This window comes from Zootoca vivipara, chromosome 8, assembly GCF_963506605.1.
Source record: "Zootoca vivipara chromosome 8, rZooViv1.1, whole genome shotgun sequence".
Taxonomy (NCBI): Eukaryota; Metazoa; Chordata; class Lepidosauria; order Squamata; family Lacertidae; genus Zootoca; species Zootoca vivipara.
This window is the reverse complement of record NC_083283.1, coordinates 21,932,662-21,945,941: the sequence shown is the minus strand read 5'-3', so window position 1 is coordinate 21,945,941 and position 13,280 is coordinate 21,932,662. Positions and strand designations below refer to the sequence as shown.

The 13,280-nt window shown below is 42.5% G+C and overlaps 1 long non-coding RNA gene across 1 annotated transcript; it reads right to left on the bottom strand.

The window, feature by feature from the left end:
• Positions 1-8,210: 8,210 nt before the first annotated feature.
• LOC118089738 (uncharacterized) lies at positions 8,211-12,121 on the bottom strand. The gene is made up of 2 exons (XR_009557990.1): positions 10,643-12,121; positions 8,211-9,678 (listed from the first exon to the last, which is right to left on the bottom strand). It is a non-coding gene; the product is annotated as an uncharacterized LOC118089738 (long non-coding RNA).
• Between the last annotated feature and the right edge of the window lie 1,159 nt (positions 12,122-13,280).

Below are 13,280 nucleotides of genomic sequence, written 5' to 3'. Positions count from 1 at the left end.
TAAAGGCTTGACATATCTTGCTTTGCATGTCATGCATCTTTCTCATATATTCGTTTCACCTTTTAAGTTGCATTACTGAAATAAATGCACTTTTCGACGATATTCTAATTTTCTGAGTTTCACCTGTAGAGCTGGAAGGGACCACAAGGGTCATCTAATCCAACCCTCTGCAGATATCTTTTTGCCAACGTGGGGCTCGAACCTACAACCTTGTGATTAAGAGTCTCATGGTCTACTGACTGAGCTATCCCAGCTTCAGGCAAAACTTATTTTATATTCCCAGGCCTTTTAGGGACTCTACAACTTGGTCTGCTATTCTCAAATAGTGTCTTGTTCCACTTGATTTTAGGCTACTGTAGTTTTTTTTGACACACTTCTGCAAACTGCTCAGAGATCTTTTGTGATGAAAGCCGGTCTCTAAATAAAATAAATAAATAAAATAAAATAAACAAACCTAAAATAAAGTTTTTTTAAAAATTTTTTTGTGGGGAATTCAATTTTTTAATATTAACAATTACATTAGTAAGTTAGTAAGATTTCCTTGTTGTGCATGAGACCATGGTCCACCGTTTGGTAGCTGTGCTTAACCGACTGCCTCATTTTCCAAATCAAAGCCTTGCCACCCTTTTACCGTGAGCTACTGAGTCATTTCAAAGGACTCTGCTAATAAAATCTGCTGCCAGAAGGGCTGGCTCCTCTCCTCCTCCTCCCCCCCCCTCGTAGCAACGAACATGTTCTAGCTGCTAGCCTAACCTTTGCATTCCTCTGGAACGAGATGAATGATTAAATGGAATCGGTTTTTTATTTTCTATTTTTACTTCTGGTCTATTTTGAGGCACTAGCCTTTCTTTTAAGGAATAAAGGCACATCCTATGAGTTCTAATGAGGCAACAGCAGGCATTTGAGAATTAAGATGTTAGCAGAAGATTCCGTTCTGGACAGAGTGTCTGACTTCTAAATGCAACTTGAGGAATATTAGATGTGTGATTTTACTTTGCATCTAGGGAAGGCAAGATTAGATTTGGAAACGGTGGGTATACTCTCCCTCCTGTTGGCAAACACCATGGGAGACATAGGGCAGCAGCCTGGACTCAGCTGATGCAGGCCCTCCCAGGCGTCTCCAGCCTCCGGTGCAGCCAGCTGGTATCGATCTAGACTCCAAGAGCCTAGATACGCTTTAGCAGAGTCCACGTAGCTTGAGCGGCCACAGAGAGAGAGAGGCACATGTTGGCCTATTTACAGGCGTTTATTAAGCATCTCTCAGGAGAGAGAAAAACATGTCCGCTCCTTCTTCATCAGCACAGCAGAGCGAAAGCAATAGCAATATAGAGCGGAAGTGCACAGACATGTGACATACAACAGCTACACGTCTGTACCTTAAGGTGGAACTGAATTCCCAACACCTCCACGGCCGAAGGCAGTAATGCTCTTGAATATCAGTTGCTGGAAACTGCAGGAAGAGACATTGCTGCTGTGCTCAGGTTCAGCTTGTGGGCTACCTATGGGCATTCAGTTGGCCACTGTGAGAACAAGATGCTGGACTTGTTGGTCCACTGGCCTGATGCAGCAGGACTATTTTGATGTTCTTAAAGGTACATAAATTTGTAAATCTTACTTCGTTGTGGAAAGCCTTTCGCTGCATCCAAGGTTGCCACCATATTGCCCCCCAGAAGTTGGACTGCAGCTCCCATAATCTCCGATGATTGTTTGGGTCATAGTCCAACAACATTCCCACCCATGTCTTTTGATCTTATCTTCCCAATCCTGCTCCTGCCGATTGATTTTACTTACAGCAAACGTTCAAAACATTAAAACAGAGAAAATACATATAAAATACAGAACATGTCGGTAAATTCCAATAAAATAAAATAAAATAAACAGCAAACACAAAATACATTCAATATTACCAAAGGAAAAAAAAACCAATCTAAGCTTGAGTACATAAATATAAAGCAATAAAGTTTCTGGTATCGGTCTTGCTGCCCTTCAAGGAACCTGGCTTGAATACAGTTCAGAGCGGAGAAGTAGATGATATACAGCTGTCTCCCACATCTCTCCTCCAGAGGAGGCTGACAGCATCAAAATGCAAATGTTGGGGAGAGCAATGATGGGAAGTCTCTCCCCCAGCCTCCTAAAAGTACCAACTGCTGTTGCAGGTCTTAGTGCATTCCATAATTTCTTCAATAAGGCTTCTACAGAAGTTTCACTGGGTTGGTTATACCCTAGATCATAAGAATAAAATTAAGGGAGCCAACAAGAACTTTTCATTGACCCAACCATCATTTTTTGCATTGTTTATGGTTTTCCTTCCAGCTGTTACACCTATGGTGCCCAACATAAATCAACCATAAGGATTATCATTGTTCATCGCAGATTGCGCAAGATATCCGACTAGGTCAAGGATGGGGAAGTTGTGACTCTTCAAGTACAGTTGGACTCCCAACTCCTACCAGCCCCAGTCAACATCACCTAGGGTCAGGGAGGATGGGAGTGGTAGTCCAACAACACCTGGTTGTCCATCCCTGGATAAGGTGAAGCAACTTAACACTGCTCCATGTCTAGAACATGCTGTGCCTTCAACATGAGCCCTGAAGAAGCATATTCCAAGGGACATTTAGTACAGTATTCCATTTCCCACACTGGCCAAATAAATGCCTTTGGGAAGTCTATAAGCAGGGCATGAAGGTGACAGAGCCATAATTTACATGCACATGCATGTACAGTGGTACCTCGGGTTAAGAACTTTATTTGTTCCGGAGGTCCGTTCTTAACCTGAAACTGTTCTTAACCTGAGGTACCACTTTAGCTAATGGGGCCTTCCACTGCAGCCGCCCACAATTTCTGTTCTCATCCTGAAGCAAAGTTCTTAACCCAAGGTACTATTTCTGGGTTAGCGGAGTCTGTAACCTGAAGCGTCTGTAACCTGAAGCGTCCGTAACCCAAGGTATACCACTGTACGTGGCTTCAGGTTCAGTTAAATTCCTGACATCTCCAGGTAGGGCAGAGAATGTCCTAAATGAAACTCTGCAGAGCTGTTGCCAGTCAATGTAGGCCCCTCCCAGTAACTGATATTTGGAGGTACAGTTTCTAAATAGGGAAGATCCATTTAGCTATCATGACAAAAAGCTAATGCTAATAGACCTGTCCTCTGTGAATTTGTGCAAAGCAGGGATATGGAACTGGTGGCTCTCCAGATATTGCTGGACTACATCGACCATCATCCCATCCAATAATGTCTGCAAAGCTGCAAGTTCCCTTGCCCTGGTCTAAAACCACATACCGTCTTGAATAGTAACATTTATAACATTATATCCTGAAAACATTTATGATGTTTACGTATGGAAGTGATTATGCTACCCAGGCAGATGGATGCGGTACAAATAATACAATTATTATTATTAGTCACTTTCACATCCTATGAAAGCTAATTCTGGAAGTCAAATACTGTATGTGCTACATTGCTTTATTTTGTCTAGCCTGTTGGGCACTAGAGGAAGAGGGAGAGAAAATAATAACCTCCTTTTTCTGTGAAGTACCGGTAATATATTGTATATTTTAAACAGCTCAGGCCAGACAAGTTGATTAAAAATCAAAGATCAGATAGAATAATGGGACTGAATAAATCACATCTGCATTTGAAAACAGACTTCATCAAGGCCGTATCACATATTTTTTCGCTTTGGTGCCACTGTGGTTAGCTTTGCTTTGGAAAGGAGAATGTTTACATTATGATTCTGCCTCTGTATATCTCAGGCATTGAGGGCTACATGTTGGAGCATGCAGAGGGATTCTTTTTGCGTCCTAGATCCTGCTTCTTTGGGATAACAATGAAAGCATCAGTTAATAAAACTTCATAGCCTTTCCTGGAGGATGTCTGCAAGCTTTCAAATGGCCATTCACCTAGTTGTTCCTCAGGACAAGAAAGGATCCCTGCCAGGTGGACCAGCTGCAGATGTTAATTCATTTTTTACTGACTGCATTTATAGACAGCCTCTCCGCCACAATGACTCCCATGTTGGCTAGCAATAAAAACCAACCGAGACAATCCACAATGAAGACAACACAGGTCTGAAAATAAATCTAAAGCTGATTGGATAGCTCATTTAAATATTTTATTTAAAACATTTATACATCGTATTTTTGTACAAATATACATCAGTGGCTCACAATAAATTTACCAAATGCATTATCTTATGAAACAATAAAAAACACACAGTAAGTATTTTGAGGGGCAGCTGCAAAAATAGAATAAACCAGTGCTTTTCCCCCTGGGGGTACGCATACCCCTAAACATCTAAGTTTGGCCTCATTGAGGGGCAGTATTTCAATATTAGTAGGAAAATGAGAGTACCCCTAAACATTTTTTAAAAAGAAAAAAGCACTGGAATAAACAAAGAGATAAATAAATATGCAGGCCAGCCACTCACCTGGTTTTTCCTTTTTACTATTCCTTTTTACTATTAGCAGCAGCAGTGGGTCTGTGAGCCACACCATGTATAAATTTCCCACAAAGCTCTGGTGGGCGATTAAAATAGCAAACAGCTTGGAGCTGCTGGGACAGACTGAACTACTGCTATCAACTGCCAGAAAGCCCTCTGCCCCCCCCTCATTCTTACCAGTGGGGTTATGGGACTCTCTTGGAAGATCTTGCCAGGGGATCCCTCAAACTTGGATCCCTCAAAATAGCTAGCCCTATTTATAGGAGTGAAGACAGTCATTCGATAGGTCTTTCCCCCCTTCTTTCTGGACTGTCCATGTGACACAAATAACCCACACAAACATGCGTGGGCAGGAGCACTAATAGACATGTCTGTGGGCTAATAACTCACATGGATTTCATTGTCAGGTTGGATCAGATCAAGGTAAAGACTGCCAGCTTAGTTGTCAAGGTTCTTCTGGGTACAGATTTAAGGTGCCGTTTTGTGCAATGCCTTCAACAAGTGGCGGAATCCAAGTGATCAAAGGAGATCAAGTTACAGGTAGGTAGCCGTGTTGGTCTGGATACGCACTGCCACCACTATTTCAGCCAAAGACGTTTCTGCAGAATTCCTAAGACAACTGTGGCAACAACTGGAGTGGTTGTTCACTGAAGATAGGATCCCTTCAAACAACCTTGTTACCATGGAATCCCAGCACTTGGTGATTATGCAAAAGGAAAATATTGATTGTCTGACTGCACCCTTGGGGCACGCCATCGACACGGCAGCATCCCACAATCAATAGGAATAATGGAAAGCAGAGAAGGTACTTTTCTCCCCTCTTTGAAAGATAAGTGAACGGACTGCATATCCTTCCCTGACACTGTCTGCAACTTGAGCATTTCTGTGCGGGTGTATTGCATCCAAACCATGGGTCCTAATGATAATATTTACAACTGCCTATCAATACTTATCCAAATTTTTAACCTTCTAAATCATCCATACTTTCCGTTACTTTGCAAGTGTGGTTAAAATCCTGCTAATGTTTTAACCTGCTTACAGTGGTCTCGTAAATAAATTATAAACTTTTGCCATTCTTTTAAAAAAGTTCTTGTCTTCTTGATTTATGAGCTTCCCAGTTAATTTTGCCATTTTGGTTTGCCATTCTTCTCTGGTCGAGATTGTCTCTTCCTTTCATCTCTAGTCAGATAACATTCTGACATGGCGGTTGTCTGTCACTAGCAATCTTTAATTGATTTCGCATGCAGTAAGTCTCACTATGTAAGGATACTAGGTTTCGATTTACTGCATCCAGCATTCATACCTAGCAGAACTTTTTTTCAGGCTCAACTTTGGTGCTATATATATAATGTAGGAGGATACTTAAAGAACAGTAGCTTTGCAGGCAATACAAAAAGACAGCAGGTTGCAAGAAATTCTGACATGAAGCTACCGGTATTTTACTCGTTCTCCCTCTTTTGTGAATGAATGCAGGGAAGCCATTCACTTTCCTGAAGTGTCAGGATTTAAGCCCAGGTGAAACCCGATAGATTACAGGCCTGACATTGTGGAAATGGGCTGGTTTCGGGGGGGGGGGGAACGGACAAGAAAAAAAAGGGATTAAAAAATAAAATAAAAAGCGATCAATGCTCTTTGCTACAGGTAGCTACATCAGATAAGCTCAGGCTTGTTCAATTGACGTCTCTCATACTAAAGAAGGGATTTATTAAGCAAGACATAGACAGCATTATGTGCCTAGAACGGCATGTGGAGCCCAGAGATCACAGGTTAAATTTAGGTAATCCTAGACACATATGTCAAAATGAAAGCAAAGCCTCGGTAGCCAAAAAGAACTCTTTTGCTGTGTAAAATGGATCCCGCAACTATTTTCACTTAGAACTTAGGCCTTTCAGCAACCATCTTCTAATATGATGTGGGCAGGTGGCAATCCTCTTCTTTGCAGGAACTTGATTTGCCTCAGTCATACCATATTGACACAAATCAGATTTAATTATTTTTTGCATTTACTGTATATCCCATCCTTTTCTCCAAGGCACAGCAGGTGGCGTAGATGGTTCTTCTTCCCTTCCTGATTTAATCCCCGCACAGGGGCATCTTGCCCAAAGAGGCAAGTGGCGCGGGGTGCCAAGTTCTGGAGGGTGCCAGGGAAGAGATGGAGGCTGGGCGCAGCGCCTCCCGGCATCAGCTCACTGCCCTCGCCCGCCTTGCTGAAGCAGCACTGCGCCGAGAACCTCCGCCTCTTCCCCGCCGGAGGAGCCGCCCTCCAGCCGCTGCCCGCCTCCTCCAGCCCCACAAAGCTGCCGGCAGCACCGTAGGGGGGGAGGGATCTTTGCACCAGTGTTGGATATACTTAAGATGGCCCTGTCCCCACAGCAACAACCTTGCAATGTTGGTTGGGCTGAGAGGCAGTGAGTGGCCCAAGGTCACTCAGTGAACTTCATGGCTAAGTTGGCTTTTGAACTCTGATCTCCCAGGGTCCTAGTCTGAAACTGCTACACACCATACTGTCTCTCTAAGGCTGCAGTCTTCCTAAGCATGCTCAATTCGAAACAAATGTCATTTAAAAAAAGTTGAGATGCAGTAATATGCCAGCGGAGGCATGCCTTTTGCTGACTTCGCATTTACAAAGCATTCTAACTAGTTGTTTCATTTAGAGTTTCGGCTTTATGCACAACGTATTCACCTGATTTAAAGCCCCCTAATTGCCCAGATATGTCCCCAGAATAGGGATAAAACTACACTAGCTCTGGTGTAGTTGAAATGATTTCCCCTTACACTGGAACCAAGAAAAAAGGAAATAAAAACCTGGTGAGTAAAAATGAAGAAAAAGGTTACAATCTGACCCATATCTCCCATCCTGGCCAGTGTGAGTCCAGTAGGAGTTAGAAGCTGTGATTCCACCATCAATTAAACATTTGATTTAATTGACTAAGATTTATTTAATCAGGTGACAGCGCCAGTTAATAATGGTATTTTATAAGAGTCTATCTAAGATAAGAATCTGCTTTTTTATTTAGCCGCTGGGGTTTGAGTATGGACAGGGTGTCGAAATTTCTATGAATCTGATTAATCTATTATGACAGAATGTATGTGTGTTTTTAAATTAGTATACTTCTACCTTGCCCTCCATCATAGCTGATCTCAGGTTGGAGCACAATTGTACTTAAAACACAAGTCAATTAAAAAAAATCTCAGTTAGAGTCCTCTGAATTTTAATATTTTTAATATTTGATGTGTTTTTATATCTTATTGGAAGCTGTCCAGAATGGCTGCAGCAACCCAGCCAGATTGGTGGGGTACGAATAATAAAATTTATTATTATTAATTATTATTATTATTATTATTATTAGAAGTAGTAGTAGTAGTGTAGTAGTAACCAGAACAGATAAAACAAACACAATGAAAACCATAAAGACAATATTTAAGTCACAAAGCAGTCTACAACTTCCAGGCATGAAGTGACTTGAACTGATATCCTACAAATGCCTGTGCAAACAAATGGGCTTTCATTTGGCGCTAAAATGAAAGAAAAGTAGGTGCCCAACATAGTTCTGAGGGGAGAAGGCTCTACAACCAGGGGGCCATCACTGAAAAGACCTTTTCTTGTATCTCCACATAGAAGATGTATCTTCCAATGGTGAAACTATAAGAAGGACCTCCTCTGAAGACCTTAGGGCTGGTTTTCATAGCCAACTTGAGCCTTCAGTCTGGGTTGGTCACTAAATTACAATAGGCGTGAACAACTGATTCATGAAGACCGTGAAGTTTGCGCTTTTACACTTATGTAATTTGTTGCTGGGGAAGGATTGTGCTCTTTTTTTTTGGAAGGGATACGTTCCAAATTAGACATTTATGTACTTTTCATAACTGAGCCAGGCAATAGCTTTGACTACTTTGAAGTAACGAAGTACAAAAAGTGTCGTATGAAGCAAACCTTAAAAGCATTCTTTTTCAAAAGCATTTTTGGAAGAAGTAAAACACCCTAGCAATTGAACACTGTCTCTTCTCCAGTTGCTGTAGTGAAATAAAGCAAACAGTTGCTCTTGTGGTTTCTTCTAAGGCAATTAAAAGGCGAAGCCAAGTCTCAAGTGGCTTTGGAGAGGCAATATTAAATGCACTGGTGGTTCATTTCACTTCTAAAATGTCAATTTATAAAACGTAACAGGATTCCTCCCTCCCTCCCTCCCTGTGTAACTGTGTTATATAGTTCAACCCAGGCTCTAAGAGCTAGGCTACACTCCTACATACTTGGGATTAGGAGTAATGCCCATTGAACTCATGTTTACTTTTCAGCAAACGCGTATATGACTGCACTGTGTGGCTCAAACTACTGTACACATTACAGGGCAGATCCATAATAGTTCTGCCGACATTAATGCACACATTGAAAATGCAGTTGCATTTCTTTAGAGGAACAGCTGGTGCAGAAGGATTTTTAACATTTCCCCTCTGTGCATTTCGCTGGCAAATTTGCACCCAACTGCAAGCTGCCGTTTGCCCCAAAACGTTCTCCCGAATTGCAAACATCAGCTTGCAGTGGTGACAATTTTGACCAGGAAAGCCATGTGGTGGGGGTGTCTCATAACTCCGCTCTACTCCAAAACAACCTGGCAGCACCTCGCTGTGACATTTCAGTTGAAACAAAATCTCCCAGGTCGTATGGACTTTGGCTCTTTCACTCCAGCTAGGGTGTTGCGGTACAGAAAGCAGCAGTGTAAGGCAAGTGCATCCCTACACAAACTGATACTCTGCAACACCTGCAATGTCTCTTGGAGGCTCTGGGGTGGACTGTCGGCTTCCACAGGGAGCAGGCATCGAACTGCGCCGACCCAACATACTATCTCTTGCCTGACGGTATGGTTGGGTCAACCATCTTGCTAACAGAATGTGGATTCTCTAGCATGTTATATGCCACTGAATCCAATCAGTTCCAGAAAAATGCCTGCTTAGGATTCCAGTCAGAGAATCTGCACGGAAAAAATGAAAGCCTCATTTGCTCAGTTTGTTTACACCAAGAATGGGGAACCTGTGGCCTTTCCAGAACCTGTTAGACTCTCACCATCTCTAACCATGGCTGTGACTGATGGGCCTTGAAGTCCATCAGTATTTGAAGGGCCATTACGTAGTATCTCACCATTGGCTTACACTGACTGTGCAGCTTCTCCAGTCTTTGAAGTTGAAAATGGGATGTTCCAGCCACCATCTGGACTTGTTCTGAACTTCTGTCATTTTATCCTCACTGAAAGAAAATGTGAATTTTCAGTAGCAGAAAACAATTGGAAAGGCATTTTCCCATGCAAATAATATGTCCTTCTGATCTGTTTGTATTTTGCTCTTCATAGCATTGAGATGTGTGACCAACATAATGCCTTCACCATGTTACTTTTTCTGAGACAGGAGGAAATACATTCTCCCTGCTGCAGCTACCACGTGGATATTAAAGAACCCCAAATTTAGCTTTTGTGCATGATTTGGATTTCTAGATGAACCTGATTTCAACAATAGCTGCCACAGAATTCCACATCTGGACGAGTTTCAGTATTCAATCTTCACACATCTTCAGATTTTTCCTTTTGACATTCAACTTAGAATTTTTGTGGCACACAAAATGGTGATAGATCCGTTGTAAGACAAGATGTCTTACTTCATCAGCAGTGATGATGAGGCAGTGTGGTGTAGTGTCTAGAGGGCTGGGCTAGGACCACAGAGACTGAGGTTCAGATCTCCACTCAGCCATAATGACCACTCTCAGTCCAACCTTCCACACAGGTATGTTGTGTGGATAAAATGAAAAGAGCAAAAACATGTCCCCTTGGAGAAAAAATGAGATAAAAAATGTTATCAAAATAGTAGAAAGGGGATACTTTAAAAACAACAGCCTTAAGTCTTGCTCATAAACTTGCGTTAGAATCATTCTTGCCATCAATGCCATTTCAACTGCTCAATTTTGTGACCTTGTCCTCAGAAGGACAACATCATACCACCCCTGCAAAACTCCATTCAGGGAAGATGTTCACAGATCCGTGAAGGATGGGGAGAAGAAAGTACCATGTAAATCCTCTGTGCAGGACATGAAAAGTGCCCCGAGATTTCCATTTGTTCCATTCACTATCCAAACATTTGTTTTTCTTGCCAGACAAGAAGAAAAAGGAGGAAGAGAGAAAAGAGCCTTGTGCTGCCGTCCGTCTTTTGCCTTTGCTTACCGGTATATTCTGTGCCACTATTTATTTTGCTTCTTTGCCGTGCAAATAGCCAACCATCTTCCAGTGGGAGTTAGCCCAGCCCTTTTGTGCCCTGCAGTCATGGCTGTGTCTTTTAAGAGAAAATTGATTCTCTGGAATGCTGTGTGTGCACATACTTATCTGAGCCCTACAGCCCACACCTGCTGAACAGGTAAACCAGATCCTCAGCAAAGGGCCTCAGCAGTGACATTCCAGCTTGGCAAGCTATTACTCTCTAATTGCTACCTGTCAAACAGGTAAACTAAGCTCTTGGGCCAAGTCCAAACAAGGGCATGTTCCCATGAAATCCTAAACCTCCCAACCTTTGACCTCACTGCAGGGCCACAAATGAATTTAACCAGGGCTGGTTTTTTGGGTGTCTTTTTAAAGACAACTGGTACCGTAGCAAGAAAAGACTTGGTTTCCACCTGTGGCAAAAATGGAATTGCCCACAATCATTCCTACAGCGAAGCGTGGCATGACCACAGCATGCCAGAAAGGAGCAGCCAGTTGCTAAGCATGATAATAACAGTCCTCTCTGAAACCAAAGCCCATTGTCTGTATGGCTGCGGCTAGAACTACCAGCATCTGATTCCTCCGTCTGATTCACTGACACTGCGGTGCAAATCTTTCAGGTTTCCTGCGGCTGAACAAGTTCTGCTACAAAGCAGCATTTAGGAAAGGTGGAACAGGCACTTCTTGTTCTTTCCTTTCTTCCAGTTCAGACTTGTCCGACGGAAAGCAACAGAACAACAGGATCGACTTGCTCAGAAGAAGTGGGTTTCCAAACGGAGACTTACGCAATAGGTGTGCTATTGTGCAGCTGGTTTTCTGTTCAATTTTAAAAACAGAAATCCAACGTGGTACCTGGCAGTTATGGGGGAATAAAGTGGGCCCGTTTGTATGAAGGTCTGCATACGCTTCTGAATGCAGGTGCATCAAAAAATAAGGGTAACAATTCCTTTAGCGTCAAATAAAGCAGCACGTATATGAGGTCTAAGTGCAAGCTAGTGGTATTTGTTAAGCAACGAATGAAATACTGGACAGAATGAGACCTAATTGCCACTCTAGCTAGTATTAGTTGCAAGGACTGGCAGTGGTTTTCCAGGGTTTCAAACAGGAGTCCTTCTTAGCTCCACTTGGAAAGGCCAGAGACTGAACTTGTGACCTACATGCAAAACACATGCTTACCACTGGGTTATTGCCCTTCCCCAAATCTGCCTCACTGGGTTTATTTCTTAAACCAGGTATCCCCAAACTGCGCCCCTCCAGATGTTTTGGCCTACAACTCCCATGATATCTAGCTAACAGGACCAGTGGTCGGGGAAGATGGGAATTGTAGTCCAAAACATCTGGAGGGCCGAAGTTTGGGGATGCCTGTCTTAAACTATGAGTGCAGAACTCTTTAGATCAGTTTCCCACACTTGTGTCGCCAGCTGTTTTTGGACTACAACTCCCATCATCCCTGGCTAGCAGGGATGACGGGAATTGTAGTCCAAAAACAGATGCAAGACACAAATGTGGGAAACCCTGCTTTAGCTTGTCTCCTAGCTATTTGAAAGCCACTTATCTGTAAGCAGGGGCATACCAAGGGGGTGGCCCCTTCCCTCCTTTCTTAAAAGAAAACTGCACACACACACACACACACTGCTTACTGGGGGGCTGGACATACTGCAAAGCACAGTACTTGTGAAACCAGTCACCCACCATCTTAATTCGCTCTGAAGTGTAAATCTGTATCTATAGCTATAGTTATGTATTTTAAATGTTTGAAAATGATGCCAATAAAGGTTTTGATTGATTGCTATAAATTAGCACATGCAAATTTTATGCAAATTTGCGCCATGGGCCTCTAAGTACCTCACAATGCCACCTGCATGGCTGGGCGAATACTCAATGACTGTGATATGGGCAGGACTTCAACTACATGACACTTCCCCATGTAATCAGCACTAGATCTGGAGGAATGGATGCCAATTCCATCGATGACGCCATGGCCAGGTTCAATCCACGTGAGTTACTTAAATGGAGCCCTAGATGTGCAGGACCTGCTTGGGCTTAAGGGACCCCTATAATGCTTTAGTTGGGTCCCGTTTTACCCCAATATGAGATTAGTAGAGTGCTTTTTACAAGGTGCAGGAGGACTAAATTAAGACTGTGAAAAGCAGACAAGATTGTAAAACATCAGATGGGATGGAAAGCACCTAATGCTGGCACAATTATGCCTACTCAGGTATTACACATCATCTCTATTTTTTCACCCTCATTTTACTGAGGATCCAGATGATTGCTTTGCTTCATTCAAACAAAGAGCACTCTATAACATTTTAGATCATCTTTGCTGACACAGCAATAGCCATACCTAGAGAGGCTGACACATGAATTGTTTCATGCAGGGTTGGGAAAAACAAAGCAAGTTTTTGGATTTTGTATAGTGTTAAGACATGGCTGTACCGTCCTTCCTTGATCCATGAATGCTTATGCTGGTATTTGTACATCATGAGAAGACTAAATCAGTCATGTGTTTATTTAACTGTGTTTATCCAATGGATCTTTAGGCAGTGCAAATAATCAGATGCCACCATACTTGGATAATCAAGAGTTCGGTTAAATTAGTATT